Genomic DNA, 23,653 nt, shown 5'->3' with positions numbered 1-23,653 from the left:
CAGGCGTCTTAAACACTGCACTGGATAAAACATTTCAATAAATGGAGGTGAATTTTTGAGGACGTTTAAAGAGTAGTCGCGTTCTCAAAAAGCCAATGGGGAACGTGAAAATATATCATAGGCTTCGAAATTGAGATTTTTTAAAAAGTTGATGAGTCAAATGAAACTGGCCACGTTCATATTTATCTTTATTGTGAATAAATCACATTTCAGAAAAAAAACGCGTAGTCCTCCATTCGCACGCCCGTGTTACTTTGAGTGATCCAATAAAATTGAAATTTAATTCATTGAAAACGTTCATAACAGAATAAACCCGCTTAAAGACATTTTGGCTTCAGAGAAGACAAATCTTAAAGTAGAAAATGTTCGAGGGGAAGACACACTAGCACTAGCACCCATCTAGCACGAAAGAGTAGTTGATGCAGAAGTATTTTAGCATAAAGAAAGTGAAATGTGATAAAATTGGTGGTGAGAAGAGAGAGAGCGAGAGATACAGGGGAAAAAGAGCATTCAAAAACCTGGCTACTAAAAAAAACCGTGGTGGGAAACAAGGGGTGGGCGCATGGGATGCATAAAAAATAATTGGGAGACCGGGTATGTTTTTTAGAAAGAAAGGTAAGAGGGAGAACGGGAGGGAAGAAAAAATTATGAGCGCGAGGAAGAAGTTGAAAGGAACCAGGTATTTTCGCAACAATGGCCGGCAGATGCTCGCATTGTTCGTCGGCAACAATGAGGAGAGGTGGAGGGGAGGGGAGGGGTGGCTAGAAGAAGAGGGTTGCGTTCGGAGGGGGGTCGGGGATTGGGGGTGGGGGGTGGAAGTAGTGCTCTCGGGGAAAAGGGGGAAAGAGGGGATGAGGAGGGTTGGTCGGCATGCCCAGCAAGGCCTCGGGACCACCTCTACTAAACAAGTGGGCCTTAGGTGAGCGGTAGTTTCAGTGGACGGGTATAAACACGTACATACTATATATTCAACGACGATGACTACTTGGATTCTACATTCTCGAGCAGGTACTTATCATTAATGCGAACACTTGTTTTCATAAATGTTTTATGAAAGTTGATTATTTGGGAACACAACGATAACGAGCAATTTCCTCCATCCCAATTTCTTCCTGCACTTCCACCATCCGTCTCACTGACGGCGAGGCAGGTTCTAAATTTTAATTCTGCAAAATATTCACTTACTAAATTGAAACGAGACGATCTTTTCTTCGATTCTATCAAAATCCACTGACTATTTCCTGAATCACGGTTTAACCATTTAAATGATATTATTTGAAAGCAAAGAGTCATTTAGATTTCGAAATAAAATCGTACAGGTAAATTAGAGTGCTTATCATTAGACTATGCCACAGAAATGTAACAATAAATTTCGAAACTTTTAGGTTTTTAATCAGTCTTGTTTTTTACAACCACATTTTTTTCCTTTTGAATACATTATGCTCCATAAAATGATTCCCTCTGCTACAAAAATAACCACCACTTATTAGTGGGATAGTTACATTAACGCATCTTTTTATTATTATAATTATTATGAAAACTTACATGTACAGATAGACAATGCCAGGTGGCACACTAGTCCTAAGTATTACAATCAAACTTGCCTCGGAAAAATAACAATGACAACTCAAATCCAATCAATATCACAAAAGATAAGTAATAAAATCAGTCAGAAAAAATACACTTCAAGGAAAATTCCAAATACCAATCTCTAACACAAAAAAAAAGAAAATCCCCATCTCATTAACATCTGTTTCGTAATCAACAAGAAAAATATCAAAACTAATCTTTGTGCGAGATACGAAAGCAATGACTAGCCGAGGTAATAGTCGGAGTAACACTATATTCACATGAAACATTGTCATAATGCACAAAATAAATTTGGAGCGATTTTTTTTCATGAATTAACTGGTGCACGATAATTCTCACGAATTGACCTCAGGGCAACTCTGGCTGATTATTACCTATTTTATGAGGGCATTGCTAGTAGTAAAGCACTGCTGTTAGCTCCATGGCGTATCAAAATCACGCATTATATACAATGAATCAATGCCCTTCCCTATGTTGCCTTTAGATTCTCAATTAAATATCATTTCTTGAAGGTTTTCTTCGCTTTTCCAGGTAAATCCCTCAGATGTGATATAAAGACGTTAGGAGCAACGATTACTCCCCTGCTCTCATTTGTAAACTACAAAAAATGCAACATGAATTCATCAATACAAACTATTTTCCGCGTTTTCCGCTTGGCTGTAGGAGGGTGCCAGGAAGGACCACAAGTATTCTAATACATGCCAAACTGTCATACATTTCAGACGCATGCAAATGGTATATAAACTTGGTTTGCCCATTAATGAAAAAAAAACACACAAAACATGTGTGTCGGAGAAAAGTGATATTCTGGTAAAATCTAAAAGATGAAAATGGGGACGGTAATGATTTTCGAATAAATATCTCCTCCATCTTTCACCACATTACACTATATTTCGACCTGTAGACACTTTCAGCGTACGATGCAGCACTAATTCGTGTGGAGATGTAATGTAATGATGGTGCATTCATGACTGATGACTTAACACCCCCCGCCAAACACCCTCGCGGGGTATTATGTAGATGTTATCAATGACATACTGGCCCAAGTCCACTTCAAGATTCATACGCAATATTGGAAAAAAATAAATCTCCCCCTGATGCACCGGCATAGAGGCTTTTTCGCCGTATTCTATTTCCTGACAGGAAACCGTCGATCCCTTCCTCACCCAACAACATAAGGGGTTCTTTGTGCGAGACTTCTCGCGCTCTCGCCGAGGAGTGATGGGTGTGGAGGCACTGGGTGTGGAGGCGCGGGATGGGGAGGCGCGGCGGCGGCGACACTTGGCGGAGGGCAGAAGGTACTATGGCGTTCTAAGCACGCGGTGCAACGCTAACATGCCGAGGAAACAAGTAAAGGGGGGGGAACGGGAAGGAGGCGGAGGGAGGAAAATTCCAGGAGGGGGAGATAAAATGCACAGTGGAAAGATAAGAATAAAACAAGACCTGGAAGGCATAAGAGGACGGGCGGGCAGATAAGTAATTTAGCGCGGGCGATGAATAAATCATTCCTCACATGCCATTGATGAAGCAGGAGGTCGGTTGCTGGAAGGACACCGAGCCACACACATTCTAAGCAGGGGGGAGGGAGGGGGGGAGAGAGAGAGAGAGCTCCGTGCACTAAAACCACCCTCCCCCCCGTTTCGTTCATGTAACACGTCCCCTACTACCACCCGCCTAGGAGCTTCTTCGTCCACAACCCCCACATACCCTCCCTCTCGCCGTCTTCTGCCGCCCTTCAATTTTTCCCTCCGCCGCGACGACCCCTCCCCCCTTTCCCCATCCTTTGAGTGCACCTTAGCTTTAATTCTTTATCGTCATTGTCTCCCGCGGGTCACCTTCCGTCGCCATTTTGTCGTCCCAGAGTGTGTCTGCGGGGAGAGGGGAAATGGCGGGCGGGTCTCAACAAAATGGCCGCAGCACCGAGGAGTGTCTCCCGTCCAATCTCCCTTAAGGGGTTCCAATTTCCAGGAATGGACGGGAGACATGAAGCGGGGAGGGTGTGTGTAGGGGGAGGGGGGGCGGAGGAGGAAGAGGACAAAGTGGATTGGATTAAGTGAATTCGTAATCGCTTCAAAATGAAAAAAAAAAGAAAAGAGATTGAGTGGATGGAATTCTAAAACTCCGGTCCTCCTTAAGATTCGCAAGCATTTAATTTATTCACTCAGATTCGTGCCGAGCGACGAGATTAAGTAATGCATACCCCAAAAACCTTATCATTTGGAAAAGTAGCAATTCAATTTTGTATCAAATTAAATTGACGAAGTTGTAACTTGTAAATGATGGAAGAAGTTTTGCAAAGAGAGAAGTGCAAGAATCAATTACAAATTTGTGGAGTTTGTCTGAAGTAATTCGGCCCCAATTACATTAATGTGTGCCTGAGGAATAAAATTAAAACTTTATTTCGAGGGAAATATTCGACAAATAAGTAACCATAATGATTATATATTTTCACACATGTACGTATATTACGAAAATGTTGAAGTTAGATTTGGAAAAATGAAGTCATCAAAGAGAATAAGGTAAAGTCAAAGGGAGGGTTTTCTGCAGTAATCCATGACAATGAAACAATGGCATGAGAGTTCGTCCTTGAAAATGCTTAGAGGAAATTTGGAAGGGGGCGGGTTGCACTGGAAAAGCAACCTACGAGAGTGAAATCATTCAAGATTGATAAGATTTCAACGTCTAATTATTAGCTTTTACAATTTCAATTGAATTCAACGTGAAGTGAATTGAATACGACGATTTTTTCCTTGGAGATGATAAGAAATTAAAAATTTTAATTAGTCCATTTTCAAGTAACTAGAGCTTACCGTGAATTGCCAAATGCATTGCACGCAGAGAATCTCAGGAATTAATCAAACGAAAGTCAACTGATTAGCATGAGCACTTTAGCCTAACCACCCGAAGGGGAGACGTAATAGCGATGCGTATTTCCGTCTGTCTCCGTTTTCCCTTCCCTTGCTGTTACACTCTGAGTGGAAAAAGGTCCCCCAGAAACACTACGCTGCGTTTTGCGCTATTGAATCAATCTGGAAACACGACAATTTCATCCAATTATCACCGTTTCTAGGTAGACTAAATTACTTGGCTTTATACGATATGAATACGTTGGTGCTTTCTGGCGTCAATTCCCAAAACTGATCCATAATAAACATTACACTTGGTATCCCATGTAAATTTAGGTGCACAATATTGCCAAGAAAAAAAATAGTTGAAATGAATTGCGTTCATTATGAAATTTCTATGTGTACCACACCTTTATACTGGATGCAATCTTCACTTTGTATCAAATAAACATAGGTAGGCCTCTATGTTTTCAGAGCACATTGATACTTTGACCTTTGAATGGCCTTTTTAGGAGAATTGTCATGGGAACGAAGTTAAGCCGATAAGGGCTGGATTACATGGTGTACATATGGGTCGTGCAAGCCTCCAGGATGATACCTCAATGCCTAGTCCTCCATCGAGGAATGGAAACTTCAAATTCATTTTCAATTATGGCACTAGAAAATGGGCTTTCCCGAGCGAAATTTGATTTCTAGCGTAAAAATCGTCGGGAGCGGCCGGCGTCCGAAATCTGACGGAAGATTTATCAGCCCGCCACCGAAACCCCCCCTGCCACCCACCCGCTCGCTGCCCGTCGGCATACAAATAACATACAAGGAATGACAAAGGGTGTGTTGGGAGCTGGGCAGCGTCAACGGCAAATCACGGATTCGAGGATTATTGTGTTATTTTTTTTCATTTAAAGGCCGGCGGCCGTAAAATGCGAGATGGAGAGGCGAGGGGAATGGGAGGGAGATTGGAAACTCGTCCAATCGGAGGGATGGGAAGCGGGCCGGAGGGGAGGGGCGGGGGGTGGAAGGGCTCACATGACGTGAATGTGGTCCAGGGAAGAGGGGAGCGGCGTAAACTTCGGACCATTGTGGGTCCGATCCATTGTTGACCGGATTTGACAAAAAAAAAACCTCGATTGTCATAACGTGAATTATGTACGGAAAAAATGAAAAGTGAGGCTCAGATATTTCGAGACGCCTGAAAATTATTGGGTTATAAATGTAACGAGAGGCCAAGAGGGAGGAAACGAATCTAGCAGTCAGTGAATGAAAGGGAATAATACTAGAAATCCAACCCTTTTCCTCTGATGATTCAAATCCGTATTTTTTAAAAAATGAATAAGGTTTGTCGTGCTCGACTCTTTTCTACCGCTGGCAGAAGTTTCATATTTCCAACAATGAGCTCGTGCGGTTCCGCCGGCGAAGTGAAGTGTGTATTACACGATTTCTCAAGCAGAATTGTTTGCCGGGGACCGCTTTTGGAGCTCCCGGAGAATAGGGTGTCGTTAGGCCGGCCACGCCTCGCCGGAGAATACCTCGAGGGCCCCCGATATCATTAAAATTGGTCAAGAGTAGGAGGCACTAAGGAAGAGGGTATTTTTCTCCATCTTTCAATAATAACAATAATAATAAGATGGCCTAAAGTACAAGGGATATACAAGAATACATTTTCACGAAAGCAAAGATAACTCTGACGGTCATTTATTTGCGGAATTTTTACAATGCATCGATGGTTGAAAACAAGATATAGCTTCACATATTTATCAACTGGATTTGGAAAACATATAATGAGTGTCCCAAATTGATCAAATTATTCGAGCATTTAATATTCCGACTTTATTCAATAGATTCATCAGAGAATTAATGCGAGTGGAAGGATTCAAAGGTTGTAGGATTTTGATGTAAATCGATTTATTTGATATTTGTAAATTTAAACTATTAATTTTTATTCCTTAAATTTAGCTTAATTCATATCCCTGGTTATCAAAAATCTTGTCTTAGCCGACACGGTTTGAATGGATACCTATTTAGCTAAATCTTCAATGATAACAGAGACGAAGATTGCTACAATATTCCACCAAATAAAGATTTATTCACGAATAATATCGGTGGACTACATCATTTTCAAGTCCGTAATTTATATTATAAATCTTCGATAATAAATTAAAGTTTTGGCATAAAATCTAACGGATTATACCAGATGAAAAGTTTAACATTACTTACTATCTTCTTCGTCTGGTAAGAGAGTACAAGGAGTAAAACATCGAGAAAAGGGCACCTAAAGCACTTAACAATAATCTCATTGCACTTAGTATTGTAATTCGAAGATCGATTATCTGCGCAATTTTGCTCCTTTCTTCCTGTTGCTGACTCCCTTTGGATACACACGTTGATGACTCTCGTCTAAAATAAATGCCTATTCCTTATGATCTACACGAATGTGTCTGGCGACCTTCTTCGTACAGCCTTTTCATCTATTGCCCCTTGAATAAGTATTGTGTTTCCCTCTGGCAAGTTACCATCTTAAAATTAACCGGAGCCACACTATCACAAAATTACTCTATGGAATATCGAAGAGAGTCGGACGACAGATAATAGGAGTGGAGCGATTATTTATAAACCAAATTCAGGCAACCTCAACGCTGATTCCTCTCTTCAAAAGATTAAGGCGTCGTGTCAGTTAGAAACTGACAATAGGACAACACAGACGGACACAGACGGATCATATCACAATGGGGCCAACAGCACCATATAACTAAATCTCCCTACTAGATGGTGTGGAGAATGTAATCTTCCTGTCCCTTTTCTGAACGGTGAACTAAAGAAGGATACTTTCTAGCAAGTCCACTTAAGCCGACAGACCAATTGAACAATCCAAAAGACGGCTTTCCGTTAGGCTGGGATAATTAATGCAATGTTTTCGCTTGCGTTTGTGAAAGAAATTTACCCCTGGTCTAAATGCCAAGTCTGAGCGAGAGCAAAAAAAAAATGACAGAAAGGTTAGCGAAGAAAAGTGAGAAACTCCATGCCTCCATGACCACAACACTTAGCTTTTATATTTCCAAAAACATGTATAAATAAGCCCCACATTTTTCATTTTTCCGCGAGCAGAATTCATCCCATCCCTCCGGACACATCCACTTCCGAGTTGACTCCAACCGCGCGCGCCATCCCCCTGCGCCATCGAACCTCGCGCTCTCGCACGGGCGATATTACACGACCCATCGAACGAGCGAAGGCCAAACGTCCGTGAGGTGATTCTTGGGCGAACGCCGTTTGCATTGCCCTGAGATGTCGCCCGCCAGCATTTAGTCTCTCCTTGTATTTTCCGCGTCAACACGTATGAGGTGAATGTCATTTCCCCTTTCAAAATGGCAACAGACCGTAACAACATTCCCTTAATACTGTTATACTATTACTATGACTGCTTCGATAGCTAAATATATATGCAGTATATTAAATTAACATAGAAAATTGTGTCCTAATTCAAACTGTATTGAAAAAAATTGCAACATCATCATTGATAGACAGTTAAAGACGAAGATTACCAGCGATTGCAAAGCACCATACACGCTTGAATATGTGAATCTAACTGAATAATTGCGTTTGAGCCATTCTGACTGTATTTTAAATCGTATTTTACGAACCTGGGAAAATTAACGTGGAGAACAATTCTCACACTTACTAATACTTCTACGATTGCTGCGGAAAATCTGGATATCACATATTGTGCGCAAAGCGGATACCGATATTGCTTGTCGACCAACACAAAGAGCAAAGAATGTTGAGAGGACGAGCGTTTTTGGACCGCTCCCGACCTTTCACCAAGCGACCATTTTCTCTTCTTGCGATTGAAACAAGGACTTGGTGAGCAACGGTTTGAAGACGACGAGTAACCCAAAACCGAGTTTGTCCACTTGTGCAATTCCTGAGTGGCGCACCTCAATGCTTAGGGGTTAAAGAAGCTTGTGCGGCATTGCTAAAATTGCTAAGAAGTGAACAGCGATTATATAAAAATGTGAAGTCGGTTTGTAGTATTAACAAAAACATTTTCTTACGAACATCCTTTTTTAATGACCAAACGGCCCTTACTTTTCGAATATGCTTCGTAGCAAATGGTAACGAATAAGTTAGCTCAAATTACATTGCCATTAAAAATTTGGTCGCAGGGAAGAACCATGACAGCATTCTTTTCCTTGAAGGCGCCACATTTCAATGGGATTCATTTCCTTCCACATATTTTAATAATACATAATGATTACTTTTGAACATGCCATCACCTTGATTTTAAAAGAATAGCCTCAATCAGGGTATCTTTAACTTCACGGCGTAGCACAATATTTGAACAACTAAGTTAGTACTTGGCACGCAAGCAGGGCAAAAGTATTGACTATGACAATACTCATTGCATAAATGGAGAACATGTCATTACACATCAGTTTAAGCATCTTTGCAGATATTCAAACAAAATTTGAACAAATTTACATTGAAAAATAGTTCGGAGAAAGGACAAGAACTAATCATACTCGTAGGTAATTGCGTTGCCTACGAGGGCAATGCCCTCCCATCCGCACCGAATTCCCCCGGTGGCGGCCTACTTAAAAGCCAACCTCGCACCTTACCCCAAATCCACCACCAATCTCTCACCGAGTAAGAAGTCGAGCATCGCCCACCAACTCTCATCGCCGCCCCCGGCCCTCAAGAAGGGGATGGGTAAGGGAGAAAGAAACCTCACCCTCGACCAGAGAAACTGCCGGAATACGCCCGGAAAACCCCGGGAAGTGGACCGAACGCCTCCCCACGAGTCCTATAACGCACGGTGATGTAAGGAGGCGGCGGAGGTGACGTTAAGGGGCAGAAGGGGGGAGAGAGAGGGTGGGGGAGGGTGCGTGCGAGAGGGGAAGAGGGAGAGAGGAGGGGGGTGGGTAGAAGATGCGGAGGGAAAAAGGAGAAGACCCAGTTGACAGAGGACGGGGAAATTGAATTCTGGGATAGATTTTTTTCACCTCCCGGCGCACACCGCCGCCCGTATGCGGGATGAGGCGGTGGCGCCGTGAGGGGTTTCGTGAGTGTGTGCGCGCGCGGAGGATTTTTACGTCCGGGGGTGCGGGGGCGGTCTCGCGAAGTGAAGGTTTGCGGAGGGAAGGAGGAGGAATATGTTGGTGTGGGGAATTAGGGCGTGATGAGGGTTCTTGGGGAGGGGTGGCGAGGTGGGGGTGGGGAAGGGGCGGCGGTGAATACGGCGGGATAGGGAGGGAGGCGAGGGGCGATTCGAGGGCCGGGAAGAGGCTCGGAATAGGAAGGGAACCGGGGTGTGGGGACCCTGGGGTTTTGCGCCTCTCTGGATATGTATTTTCGAATGGTTTTGGTGACGGTGGGTGGTGAATGGGGTGAGGGGCGAAGGTGGTCGCACGGCCCGCACGAGTGTGTGCGAGGGGGAGGTGGTTGTTGGGGTGGTTTAGTTCGGGAATTTCCATCGGGGAGTATGAATTGTGAGGGAATCTCTGATTAGAAAGGAGGGAGGGAGTCGGGGGTGATGGAAGGGACCGGATCGGGAAAGGAGAAGTGAAAATGGGATTGGAAAAGATGAGAGTGAGGGAGAATTATATGAGGGAATAAATATACGAAGATCGAGGAAATGGACGGGAAGGAGGTCTCGGGTGAAGCGAAAGCAGAGAAGGAATGGAAAGGGGCGATGGAGAGGGGAGAAATAGTGATTTCGGGAGTTTCTTTAAGGGCGTTGGGCGCGGAGATATACGCAGCATTAAAAAGGAACGGTAATGGAAAAGAGAATGAAAGACAGGCAGGTGTGCGAAATGAAATATACATGTACAAGGAGCGAAAAAAATGGATGCAGATGCAAAAGGGCGGAATTTGAAGAAAAATTCGATTAAATATTCCCTTAATGCTGGAGCTCCTTTAGAGCAAGGAGGAAAGTTTATTCCGTCTCTCATTTAAATGTAGAATAACTTTTTCAATTTTCCGAATGACGTTTCTAAATAAATACCCAAGTCGCAGGATCGTCCACAACTTCGCGCATTTTTATCAACTTGTTCCTCGCATACTTGAGTAAAATATGAAAAGGCAAAAAAATGTTTCGAGTGTCAACAGTCCGCTGAAGTTGTGATTCTCAATGGAAAATGAGAAAGGGCCTAGAATTGCTTACATTTCGCTGAAGTGTAATTCGATGATAATATTAATTTTCAATGTCTCACTCGATGTTACAAATGGGATTTTTCAAGAAGATTAGCAAGTATATTACGCTTAAGTAAGCAAAATAAAACATGCGAATGCGAAAGATAATTTTCGAATAGAAAGTAATCCTCAATTATCTTCTTCATTTCAATGGTAGCATTACTACTGGCGGTAAAAACTGTGTATAAGGATTTGTGTGGAATTGTTAATATACGAAAATATATTTGTTATTCGCAAGTACAATTATCGATATTAATGCTATGATAGTTTAAAAAAATTCAAGCATAGAAAATTACTAGAGTTTGAAAGCATTTCCGGAAAGAAACCATAAATTAATGACGGTTTCCGAGTAGCATATATTTGAGTGATTTGAACTAATAAATCGATAAATCTTAAGCAAATTGAGCGCAGGACAATAAATCATTATTTAAGGCACGTAATTCTTGAAGCAAGGAAAGCTGGAGAAATCCTTAGAAAATAAAACTGAAATCTATTTTAGCAATTTTTTTTTAATTAAAGAAGTGTAAGTAAATTTAGATTTAAAAATCGGCCTCTAAAAATCAGATAAAACTTTCCCTTCATGGAAATCTTAACCCACCAAAAAGTTATAATTTAAAGAACATTTTTCGGAACATGCCTAAACAAAAATATGTAATTCCGCACATGAGTCCTAGCATTAAAATTACCATTCATCAAAAGATTATATTTCTCGCCTACAGAACAACTTTCGCAGAAGAATGAAAATAGAGCGGCCCATACCAATGCAGAGGATTCAATCCTAAGCAATTTTACCGTGCTGTAACATCACTGGAAATGTTGACAGATTCCCAAGCTGAGAATTAAACCAAGAGTCGTAGTTCCAAATTCAAAACGTTACCATGAAATACAAACCAGCATCCGTGGTCAATTCCGTAAGCCTCTTAATATCTGTAAACACATATCAAAAGGTTTATGGGTCCAACTTTAATCAGCGACAAAGAAGATACTAAAATTTAAGAAGCACCCCAAACGGATTCTCGTCCGTTAGAGGGCGCACGCCGTGTGGCAGCACACTCGAATGCGCAGCACCTCCAGTCTAGGGAGGAGCCCCACGGAATATGCTCCCTTCGCAATATCGCGGCGTGTAAACAAATCTTAATGGCCTCGTTAACGGCGGCGGCATTGAAACCCTCGCGGCGCTCGCCAGAGGGCATCCGGATCGTGAGAAAGGAGCGGAAGGCAAAGCGGTCGAACAGAAGGGAAGCGGCCGTCGGGTCCAAAAAACAAATCGGGAAAACCTCGGCGTTCACGCGGGTACCGTGGGTGTGCGGGAACTCTTGTTTCCTGGAGCGTTGTCACTTCTTATGAAGGGTGAAAGAATGAGGAGAAATAGATGGCGGGAGGGACCGCGTCGATGTGTGGGCAGGGAGGGAGGTGATGGTGATGAAGAAGCGGGGCGAAGGAAGGGTGGGGGGATGGGTAGAAAAAGGACACCTTTTGACGCCCTTGGCACGGGGAGGGTGAGGTGGACTAACTGGTTGTGAGTGGGCGGGATGGGCGGTGAAAAGGGACCGGGTTAGGTGCCAAGGAGGAGGGTAAAGCCGTTGCCGAACGCAGCTTGCAGATTGAAAGGGCAGGATGGAGGGAGGGAAGGATGGAAATGGTCGAAAAGGGTGGGGGCGCGCTTAAACATAAAGGAAGAGAGCATCCGAAGGATTATAGAGAGAAATGAGATATGAAGCAGAGCGTAGCTTGGCGTGCGCTTTGGAGGGCTTGGCTGAAATAGGTTGAGGGAAGTGCTGTTTTCCGAGAGCTACAAGGGGACGTGGAGGGATGTGGGTCGTGGAAGGGAATATTCTTTCAAATGGGGCGTAGGAGGAGAGTGCCTCTCCGAGAATCCAGAAAGCAGGATGTTGGTGAAAGAGTAACGGTGGGAAAGGAAAAGGGAACATATTGCATTGTGGGGTTGGAAGTATTTCTATTCTATGCCTGTCACCACAGCCACTTCCTCTGCAGTCGTCTCATTATGAAACGTGAATCGCGAAACATTAATTAATTATTACCATTTAAACAATTCAAATGCTGTTTTCTGAAGTAAATTGGAAAGGCTACGGGTTCAGAGTGAGAGAAATATGGATCGTCCATTTTTTCTGCTATATTTGTAGTTTGCTTTTATTATGACATTGATGCTCAACATTTTTGGAGAAAATGAGTTACCACAGAAGAGTTATATTTAAAAAACACTAGTCTTAAACACATTAGAATCCATAAATTAGAAATGAAATTGGGGAGACTTAAACGCCGGAGTAGAAACGGGCAATAGAGCAGAAGTGATTTCATTCTCAATATATGTGGGCATATAATATTTACTTGATTAAAATAATAATCCATTCATGCTGTTATATAATCTATAAATTATATGAAATTCCTATTACGGGGAAAGTTACCCTCGTTAATGACGGCGCACGCAAAGCAGTATATACCCAAAGAAGTTATGTTGCCATTTAATATTAAGTAATGTTAACTTATATAATATAACCGATGGCGAAAATACAATTGCCTGAGATAAAGAGTCAAAATTTAAAAAAAAACAAATCTTTGAGTAATAGATCCAGGTATTTATGACCCACATTGGCAAGCCAATTCTGTCCTTTTCTCTCTTTCTCTCTCGATCTCCTTCTCAATCCCTTCACTCAATCTCTCTAAAAAAGAAATTCGTTTTACGACGTTTCTAGGCAAGAATGAATCAGAAAATTGCAATATGGTAATATGATACACTCACTAATGTAGGCATTCCACATAGTTAGCTTATTTCTTCGATACCTCTCTCGAATGCGCTCCCCATCTTTTTGACGGAAGAAGCACCCCTATTTCTCCATCGACCTGTCCAACGTCACAAGAGAAGCTCCCCTTTTAGGACCCAACCCTTCATCGATGACCCCTTGAGAAAGATTTCTCATCCGACACAGACACTGTCCGTCTGACGAGCGAGAACCCGTCGGAGAGTATACGAGGAACTCGAGAGGCGTTTTCTTCAGGAGAGAGGGTCGGGATGGTTTAAGCCTCCCTGCGACACCCCTTTCGGGGGCCGTGGTGGTCGAAAACCTTCAAAGGGCACCGTGTGAATCGGGTCACTTGCCCGCCATATCCATCCTCTTAATGGGGATGCCTTTGAGAGGTAGAGGGAGGACGAAGAGGGGGGCGGGTTGGCTCTCCCCTTCAACAACAAACGCATCCGTAATGATGAAAAGGCACCGCGATACCTGATACGTGCATGAATAAAGAGTCCCCGGGATGTAGAGGGTGTTGGTGGCGTGGAGGTTGTGGGAACATCGATAGTACTCAGCGCGATATACGAAGGACCCTTCAGCGAGTGTTGTAAAACCCTTCGTATTTTTTTCCGATACCGCGAATGCCTATGTACAAAGCCAACGGCCAACGTATGCATTCGGCCCCGTGATCTCCCCAGATCGAGTGTTGGTCCCAGAGATGAAGCCACACTAAGGATAAATTGAGAAACGGTCGGTTAACTAGCTTACTGCCACGGAATGCCGGCCACAGGGCCGTTACGATGCCTGCAAAAGAGGATGTTACATCATTTTCTAAAGACGAGTAAAATGATTCACCTAGTTATAGCGTTAATGGATAAAACTTAGCGATGGCCTCTTTGGACAGAACTTCCATAAAACCCTCATTTTAGATGTTTAGATAGATATAATAATTTAACTGGTGAAAATAGTGATTACATATTCGAAGAATCAAATGTTTTGTTAATTCTCAAGAATGAAATGAATCATAGTTCTTCATTCAAATGTGAAGCAAGAAATATTGGTAGGAGAAAAAATATTTAAAATATAAATAAGTGGCCTTTCACTTCTAAGAATTGAAATTTGAATTTACATTGCATCGTGCGGTCACTTTAAATTGAGATATCATCATCCATCCCGATACCTGAGCTTCCAAATTACAGTTTGGGAATATAAATGAAAGCCATTCCCTGAACATCCATTATTCTGATATCGTGCCCACAATTTCCATAAAATTCCTTAGCCTGGCCTGAGCGCGTACTCCAAAACACTCATTTAAATTGAAAGAGCCTCTCGGTATAGCTAGTGGATTAAGCCACTCCGAGTACCATCCCGCAAATGCACCGAGCGAGGCCCTGCCGGTGAAGGCAAATGGAAGCGAAAAACCGTTCAAACTTCATACAATGCAGCCAAAAAAATTAAAAACCCCGTTGAGACAAACGACAGTCGGAAACAAGTCGGGACGCGGACCAATAGACGGAGAGGGACATGAAAAATTATCGGGAGTCCCAAACGACAGGACGCAAACCCCGACGACAATGGGACTTGCGAGGACCACGAATTGCGAAAGTGAGGAGGGTGATGGGGGGAAGGGCCGTCGTCACAAAGCATTCGCCCATTTCCTTTCCGCTCGTCCGTTGGGCCTAGACAAAAGGAAGGGAGGCGAGGAGGGAGTGGGGTGGGCCGAAAAGGAGAATACTCCAAACCGGTCTCGGTAATGATTTTTTTCTTTCTCCTCCTTGTGTGTCTCCTCTTCTGTCTCGTCGAGGACCGCAGGGTTTTAAGAGAATATAATCCGCGAAAATCAACGAGGGTCAGACTAATCCTGACGGAGAGGAGGGAGAGTGAGGAGGCCGTGACTGAAGCCGCCGCCGGAGTTCACAGCCAAAGAAAGGAGGAACGAATGTGGAAGTGGTTGGAGTGCCCACTGGCTTTCTCGCCGGAGGTCTTGGTTTACACCCCGTCGCAGGCAGGTTTATCAACCTTTGAATCGCCAGTTTCCATCGAGTTTTTTTTCATCCGTTCACTCCTACGAGGTGCTCGCAACTAGTTCGGTACGCATTCCGACCGGGCGAACGTTAGGATACCTTCCTCCTTGCAATTTTTTTTGGGAGCGAGTAAATACTGACGCCGGGTTTCCCCTCAGCCTGCGAACGTGCCTTCGTGGGAGCGGAGGTAAGCTGGCAGCTTTTCCAACGATACTCGATATGGCTCAAGTGACCCACTGTTCTGCAAATAAAGACAGCTGGGACAACACCGACTGGGGGGGGGAGGTAAAAATGAACGTTTCAAACATTACTTGAGATGACCACATCGAAGTTCACTATTCTTTTTATTCTTCGGCTAGACTACCTATACGGTCGCCCACATATGTGGAAAAAACCGCCCAGTTCACCAACTATGATTATGAACGAATAGGAAGCGTCAAATTATAATGTGTGTAGGCCTGGACCGGTTGAGACTCTGGAAGATCGAAGATTGTGATAACAGCATATATGTTTTGATAGATAGAAAATATTTGTGTTCAACGATGACCCATATGGGGGAGTAATTTAATTGACAAAGATTATTTATTGGTGGGGGAGATATCACAACGGGAAATTAAAGGAAATTGACCGCTAAACCGTTCGATTCAAGGGGTCAATTTTCCCTTAAACAATTCGAGGCCGCAATACTAGGAAACAGCTTACGATAAATTGAACTTCCCGAATGCCATTAGTCACCAATACTTAAATGGCTGAGTAAAGAATACTCCAAGCCACATGCACTTGTGACGGCTTCCAGAGTATATCTTATCGTCAAACAGCAGGACCACTCGAAGGGAAAATTAGATTATCCCTAATACAATCGCACTGGATAAAATTGGAGACTACTCAAGGAGAATTGAAAACTAATTTCTCCTTGAAATACACCTAAGAAGTGGTTGCATTGTTGAAAGTCGGCGATTGTAACACCTTCCATTGCTATTGTGCAAAATATTGGTGGAAGAAAACGTCAACACTCCGGTTTAGCATTCATAGCGTCGAAAAAAACGATATATTTCACAAAACGGGTCCTTGTGCTCGCCTTCCCCAACATAATGGCCGAGCACATGATAGAAGTGGAGCATATTGAGATAGGATCCCTGGAAGGAGTTACTTTTTTTATTGCTCTGTCCGTCACCTACCCACAAAAGCAGTTTTAAAACAAATAACAGCCAATAAATTTGGTCTATAAAGCCATTCTTAAATAGAATCGAGATTTTAAATATTTTAAATTCTTCCAAATATCTGAGAGGAGAAATGCTTTGTAATAAACATAAATTTTTGTAAAAATGTTAATGTCAATATTTGCAGTATCCATCCCATCACCATTATCATATAGCTGGAGAATAGTAGTATAGTATTTTATGGAAGTAACTGGGGGTATTCCGTAGATGGCAGAGGGGGCGGATGGAGGAAATAATGAAGGGCAAGGTATGTTGAAGGCCATGGTAGACGGGAGAACGTTAGGTAAACGGTGTCGAGGAAGGAAGAGAGTACAACTCCCAGATAACAGGGAGGTTGACAGAAATCACGACAAAATTTAGAAAGAAATAACGTAGAATAAAAAAAGAAAAGTTCTTACGATAATTACAAGACAATAGTCGTTAGGAACCATTCAAAGCCTAACTTTAAATAGGTCGAGTACCTTGATTGAAATTAATAGAAGTATTATACTAATTATCAATTTTTCCTTCAATCTAAATGTTAAATATCTGCATCATAACATGGATCCATAATCACCTCAGTTATCAAACTATTTTTAAGCTGCTTTATTATCTTAGATAGGTTTTTTTATTAAATCAACAATTCTAATTCCTTAGTAACATAGGTAAGCATTAAATAGCGGGAGTATGAATGCACAGATATTCATAATCACTAAATTTTGATAACCCTGCCTAAGTGGTATAAAACAGCGAAGTAAATTACAGGTATTTTTACCTGTATAATGGATATTTGATCTAATTTTAAGATGGTTAAAAGGAAGTCAATCATGCATGCACTAACTGGTGTTGAACCCTGAACCCTATATACTTTTTGGCATTTGATTCTATCGATTAAGTGCAAAATAAGTGGCAAAATATATGTATCATATCGAATATGAGGCAGAAGAATCTAGTAAATACAACATAACTCACCGGCATATGCTTGTCTGTTGATCATAGCCAGGGCCTCGGCCGTGGACGGCAGGGGTGGTTCCGGCGAGGAGCTCATTCTCTCAACACGTCCTTGGTTCACCTTATCTAGTTCTGTAAAATAAGACGAAAGAATGAAAATTAATCACTACTTATTTCTACAGTTATTAATGCCTATTTTCATGATAATTTCAGCCAAAACCCATCCACAGATTTGCATTTAATACCAGTTTTATATTTTCAATTGGTTTTATTTCAGTATAAAAAGTGTGGTAATATATTAACACACAATTTATTGATAGCTGAGAACCAGCGAGTGACAGTTGACAGATTTTTTTTCAATTCATGCATGAAAATTTTATTTTGGTGCTTTGAATTCCCAATATTTTATTTTCAAGAAATTTCTCAAAGATTTGTTCATTTAGACGTAAGTAAGACAATTAGTGCACGAGGTTATATTCTTCCGAACACATTGAAACCCGCCACTTCTTCGAGCTAGCACAAAGTCCTCAGTGGCACAAATTCGGTTCCAATAACTATCTCGACAATTAAAGACGCTGTTGGTTTCGGAGGGGTACGTCGGTTAGAGGCTGCCGCGACCACCACGCCCCACCCTCCCAGTGGAGGCAGCTGCTACTAATGTTGCCGCCTCCACCACGACCACGCCGAACCCGTAGACTAGTCTCTGAAAAGCATCAACGGCACTCAAGAGCGCCCTTATCTAGATTGCCTGATATTTGCGTTGAATTTCACAATGTATCCACCGGCATATTCGGAAATTGAAAGAGGTAGAGAGAGAGAGACGACCACAAAAGGGACCGACCGGCCGAGAATTATATATACCACACGTCTCCGCATCCATGTATCCACTTTCTTCGTCAAGATGGACTTTTCAGCTCATCCTGATGAAAAGACTTTTCCTGGGGGGGGGGGTCTGGAAGGGGTGGGGTGGGGGGCGGGGAGAGAGAGATAATCCCGACCGTTGGCACAAAGGCACCCCGAAGGGTCTGGAAACGCTAAACACTCCCTTCTCTTTCCTCGGCCGACTCTCTTCTCGGTCCCTTTTGTCTGACCGGAGTCCTCCACCCTCCCGCTCTCTCTTTCCGAAGGACCTTTTATTAATCCCACCACACAGTTTCCTGCCCTGTCTCCCTCCTCCTTTTCCTTGGGCCTCCCTGTCTTATTTTTCACCTGGACTTATTTTCCTAAAAATACGAAAATGTTCAATGCACCGCAAAGGTCCCCCCCGGTCATTTATTTTTCCTCGTCAGGCTCTTCAAGTGAATCGCGCCCTGTGAGTGAGCTCCTTAAAAACCCGCCGCGATTCTCGGAGTCCTCTGACTTGTGTCTAAGCAAGACAAGTGTCTAAGCGAACTCACAACCGCCCAAAGATGACGACGTGTGTGCGAGTTCGTAAACGTTAACTCTGTCCCCATTCCCCAAACTGAAAAATGCTACTCTATTCCAGAGGTGTTTTATACGAAAGCTGAATGTGCATGTTCTCGCCATGATGGGATTATTCGTCCTTAAAATTGAAATTGTTGGTGTTGAGTGAGGGAGACCTGGGTCTTGAATAGCTGTAACAAACTTAAACTATGGCCTTAGTAATGTTGAGAACAGAGGACACTGCGCATTAATTTCAAATATGCGAATAATGCCAGGGGGATGAATCCAATCGCCACTATTTGAGCATTTTAGATTTTTCCCTGTCTTTCAAATGTGCTAATTTATCGTAAATGTGATAATTGATGCCTATGAAAGGCGAATTACTAAAACCCAAACTTGGGTTGATACTTAATTGTAAAAGAGATTCTTAGGCCCTTATCAAAAAGAGAACGTTTTCGTTTACCTCCATGCTTTTTCTATGTTTACAATGAAATTTGTTTTGCATATTTACGCAAATCCTCAATGAGACGATCCAATGTATTTATACTTACCGGTCGATTACCAATAATAATAGACCTGGTCCTTTTTATATAAATAGCATCGTCAAATTAGAAAAGGGTATTGCAATGAATAGTTAATAAAATGAACATGTGCGTGCCTCCGCCAATCAATCGTTTTGCGCCCGCAGTCGCCCGTGATTTCATTGGCCGAAATTAAACTGATCCGAACTCACCTCGCGCCGTTTCAAGTCAAGACCTTCGCCTCCCCTTGGAACAACCCCCCCCCCCTTTCCACGTCCTACCCCCCCCCCATTCACTCTCCTCCACTCCACACTCCGAAACCCGCAAATATCCCCTCCGCCACACGCACTCCTACTCCCTCATCTCCTTTGCCTCTGCCCGACCGACCATTGTCTCCCGATTTCTACCTTTTCCACAAAGTTTCCACCCCGGCCACAGCATTTGCCGTCTCCCCCCTCGCCCGTCCCCTGCCGATATTCAATGGGGCCAGCGGAGGAAAAAAGGGATGAGGAAGTCCCAGGAAGGGGAGAAACCACGGAGAACCGAGAAATAAGGAATGAAAGCCGAGGAGAGTGAAAGAGTAACGAGTTTTGTAGATGGAACAAGTGAAGAACAAAAATCCACTGCCAACCATCACATTTCCGAAATATTTTGATTTTAAAATACCCCTGGTTGGAGGCACGTCCTTTCTTGAATGGAATGCCTTCATTCGGCTCAAAATCCGACACATCCCGTCTTGACATAACATCTCGGATATCCGGGTGAAACGATATTCATCGAGAAATGTCCTCACCTTTAAGCAATACGACCGAGTGAGGATGCAAGGCATGCGTGAATAATGGTCACTACCGAGAGATGTTACAAAATCAAAAATGAGAATAGCATTTTCTTAATTTAAGAAGAGTAATATATACCAAGGAATATATGAAAGGAAAAGCATTTAAATGTATAATAATACATTCGTGGCACAGTTAATTTTATCGAGGAATCAAAAATTTGGTTTTAATGTAAATATGTCATCTAATCAGAAAAGTCACATAATTATAACCCAAAAAATTGAAAATTTATGCATTTCAAATATCCGTGAAGTGGCGTAAATTACCAGGTAATACGAAAAAGGGTTTCTTCACCTCAGACAATATTTCCCTTTCACTTTGGGACGCTATATCCAAGTGTATGTCATGTATTTTCTAAAGATTTCTAGGCGAACCCTTTACTGAAGGAGCGCCATGAACTGCAATTTTCGGAAATAAATAAAAAGAACTAATATTTAAACACTAATATACGAAGAGTTTTAAGAAAAAATGATAAAATAAATATCTATACTTGATCAACAATGTGGCATTTCTTATTAATATAGATGAGTGAATATTTAACTTTTCTAAACTCAGGGATTTTTCTATCTTACTCCTACAAAGGTATTGCGAAGGCCGCCTCAATTGCAGTTCATTGGTACGCAATTAAAGGAAACACGATACTCTTATGTCTACTTCGTACTGTAGCCCTCAAGGCTCTTGGCAAATTCCCTGCCATCTCTAAACTTTCATTTAACCCGAATTAATAACTTTCTGCAATAGTGTAAATAGAGCAAATAATAATTTTGCATCCTAAAAATAAAGATCGTATTACGTAAATTCTTAGACAGAGCCTTTATGCTTTAAAATATTACTGGAAATAATATTTAGTTTGACGCTGCGATTTGTTTATATCTCATGGAAATAAAACTTTGATTTCCTAAAACGTATGCAAGCGTTTAAATTACTCAGGATTTTCCTGAATATCCGCAATGTCTTATAGTCATGAATATACGGAAAAATACGAACAAAACCGTCGGCGCAGGCGGGATCAAGGGAGCGATGATGCCATGCCATGCCATACATGTCCGCGTAAATATCAAACCACTGGCAGCGAAGAACCCTCCTCGGGATTAATGACGGAATGGAGAACTTCGAGAAACACCCCCGCCCCCAGTGGAGAGAGGGAATTGGCGACTGCCGCTATTCAATAAACGAAGATGAAGTGAATGATAAAGAGGAGGAAGGGGATAAGGGAGAGAGGGAGAAGGAAGAGGAAGAAGGCATGAGAGAAGGGGAAAAATACCTATTAAGGAACCTTTTCCGTTAGGAGAACTTGTGAGTGTCCGCATACGAAGGAATGGAGCGGAATACGTAAGTCGGTGGAGGACAAAGGAATGCAAGTGGAAGGCGGGGTGGGGAGGGCGAAGAGAGACGGAAGGTTCAAAAATCCCTACACTCAACCCCCGTCCTTACAGCGTTTCCCTCCCCTTCACCTCCACCGACTAAAACTCAAGACGACTCCTCCAAGGTTCCCCCCCCTAGTCCCGTGAAACCCCCTCACCCCTCCCTAAACAATCGCCGCCACCCCGGTGTCTCCCTTTCGCCTTGAAAAGTGCTCCGGAAATGGGCGGAACTCGGGACGGCGAATGTGTGCCGTGGTGGGAGTCGAGCGGGGAAATGGGAGAACAAGGGGGTGTCTCTGTGCACAGAATTAGAACGGGGGGGAGGGGGAGGGGTGTTTGAAGGTGAGGGCTCGGTTGAAGGAGGGGGGAGGAGGGGCGAGAGATAAAGGGAAGAAGGAAGTGGTGGGAGGAGGAATACGAGGGGTGGGGCGAGCGAGATACCCCTGTGGGTCCACGGAGACCAATTCCAAGGGAGAAGAAAAGGTCCAGAGGTCGGTCGGTTCCCTTCCTCCCTTCCCTACACACACACGCTCATCCCCGCCTCCCCGTGATCGCGGCCCTCAACTCCGAAGCGAAGGGGGGGGGAGATCGGCTGCCCCCCCAACCCTCCTCACCTACGTGGCGGGGGTCGACCCCCCCCCCCCCGCTCCCTCTCTCCCGCTCGTCACAGTCCCCCGGTCTGCGACGAAACAAGGGAGCATCGGACTTCTCATCCCAACCCTCATCCCCCCATTCCCGCCACCTTTACATTCACCCTTGCCCCCTCCCCCCCCACGACCCCTCTCTCCTCGACCTCTCTTCCTGCAGCCCCAAAAGCCTACCTATGTAGCAGCATCCCATTCTCATACGACACAATATTCCTCGTCCCTTCCGCTCCCCCTCCCTCTCCACGTCCCCCCATCCGCCCCGGAGATCTTCCCCCCCTTCCCATCTCCCAACTCTCACCCGGACTTTCCCTCCTCCGGAAAAAAATAGCACCTTACCTATTCCGTTCCCACACAACGCATCCCGACTCCCCCTTCCCTTTCCTCCCTCCTCCCCGTCCCCCACTCAACCCTCCTTGCTGCCCCCTTCGGCTCGGAGATGGTGGCGGGGAATATTACCCGACGCGTAGGCACTCTCGTGGGCTGTTGCAGCGTCCGCAAACGCGCGAAGTTCGATGGGTGTATCGAATTCCGGTTCTCGTTTATGGGCGGGCGGGGGAGGGGTCGTTCAGGAGGGGTGAGGTTTGGTGGGAGAGGGCCTCGAAGGAGGAATCGGAAACACGGCGATATGAGGAATCCAGCGCCCAGCGCGAAAGGGTGCATGGAAGCAAGCGGTCGGTGGCCGGTGTCGGCGCGCGTGGGGAAGGGTGCTGAGGGTGTTGGGCCGGGAGAAGGGTTGGCAGGTCTTGACGGGCAAGGGGAGGGGTAATCCTCTTCGATGGGCAATTGCTCGGGTGGATCAATCAAACCTCGCGATGTTTGAGGACTCATCGATGGCAGGCGGGTCGCGCCCGTCGCACAACAAAGGTGGGCGAAGGAGCGAGAGACCATTGGGAGAGGCGGTGGTCCGGTCGGGCGGGGCCCCAAGTGGCCCGAACGTCCTTCCTCCTTTGATATGGGCAGTTTGAATCGGAAACCATATTGGCCGTGAGCACCACTCCACTCCAGGTGTGTAATTGTGCGGCTCCCAGCAGGAATAAAGGGACGCTTTTCTGCACCAAGAAACCAACTCTCAGTCGCATTCTATAGATGAGATCACGAGAAACGACAATTTTAAGCAATGAATTGGCGACTATTGCGTGGTAGTAGTTATTATGAAAGGCGACCGACAGATGAGGGCAATTGCACCATTAGGGATGGAAGGTAACGGAGGAATGGTGGAGAGAAACCCGGTGTCGGCATTAACCTTCTCTTAACGAAAAGCTCCAAGGGGTCCGCAGTCTACCGGCCCATCCCACGGATGGCGTACTCACTTAAAGTGATCTCCACAAAGCAACT

This window comes from Hetaerina americana, unplaced genomic scaffold (assembly GCF_022747635.1).
Source record: "Hetaerina americana unplaced genomic scaffold, ioHetAmer1.1.p SCAF_58, whole genome shotgun sequence".
Lineage (NCBI taxonomy): Eukaryota > Metazoa > Arthropoda > Insecta > Odonata > Calopterygidae > Hetaerina > Hetaerina americana.
This window is presented reverse-complemented; position numbering follows the sequence as displayed.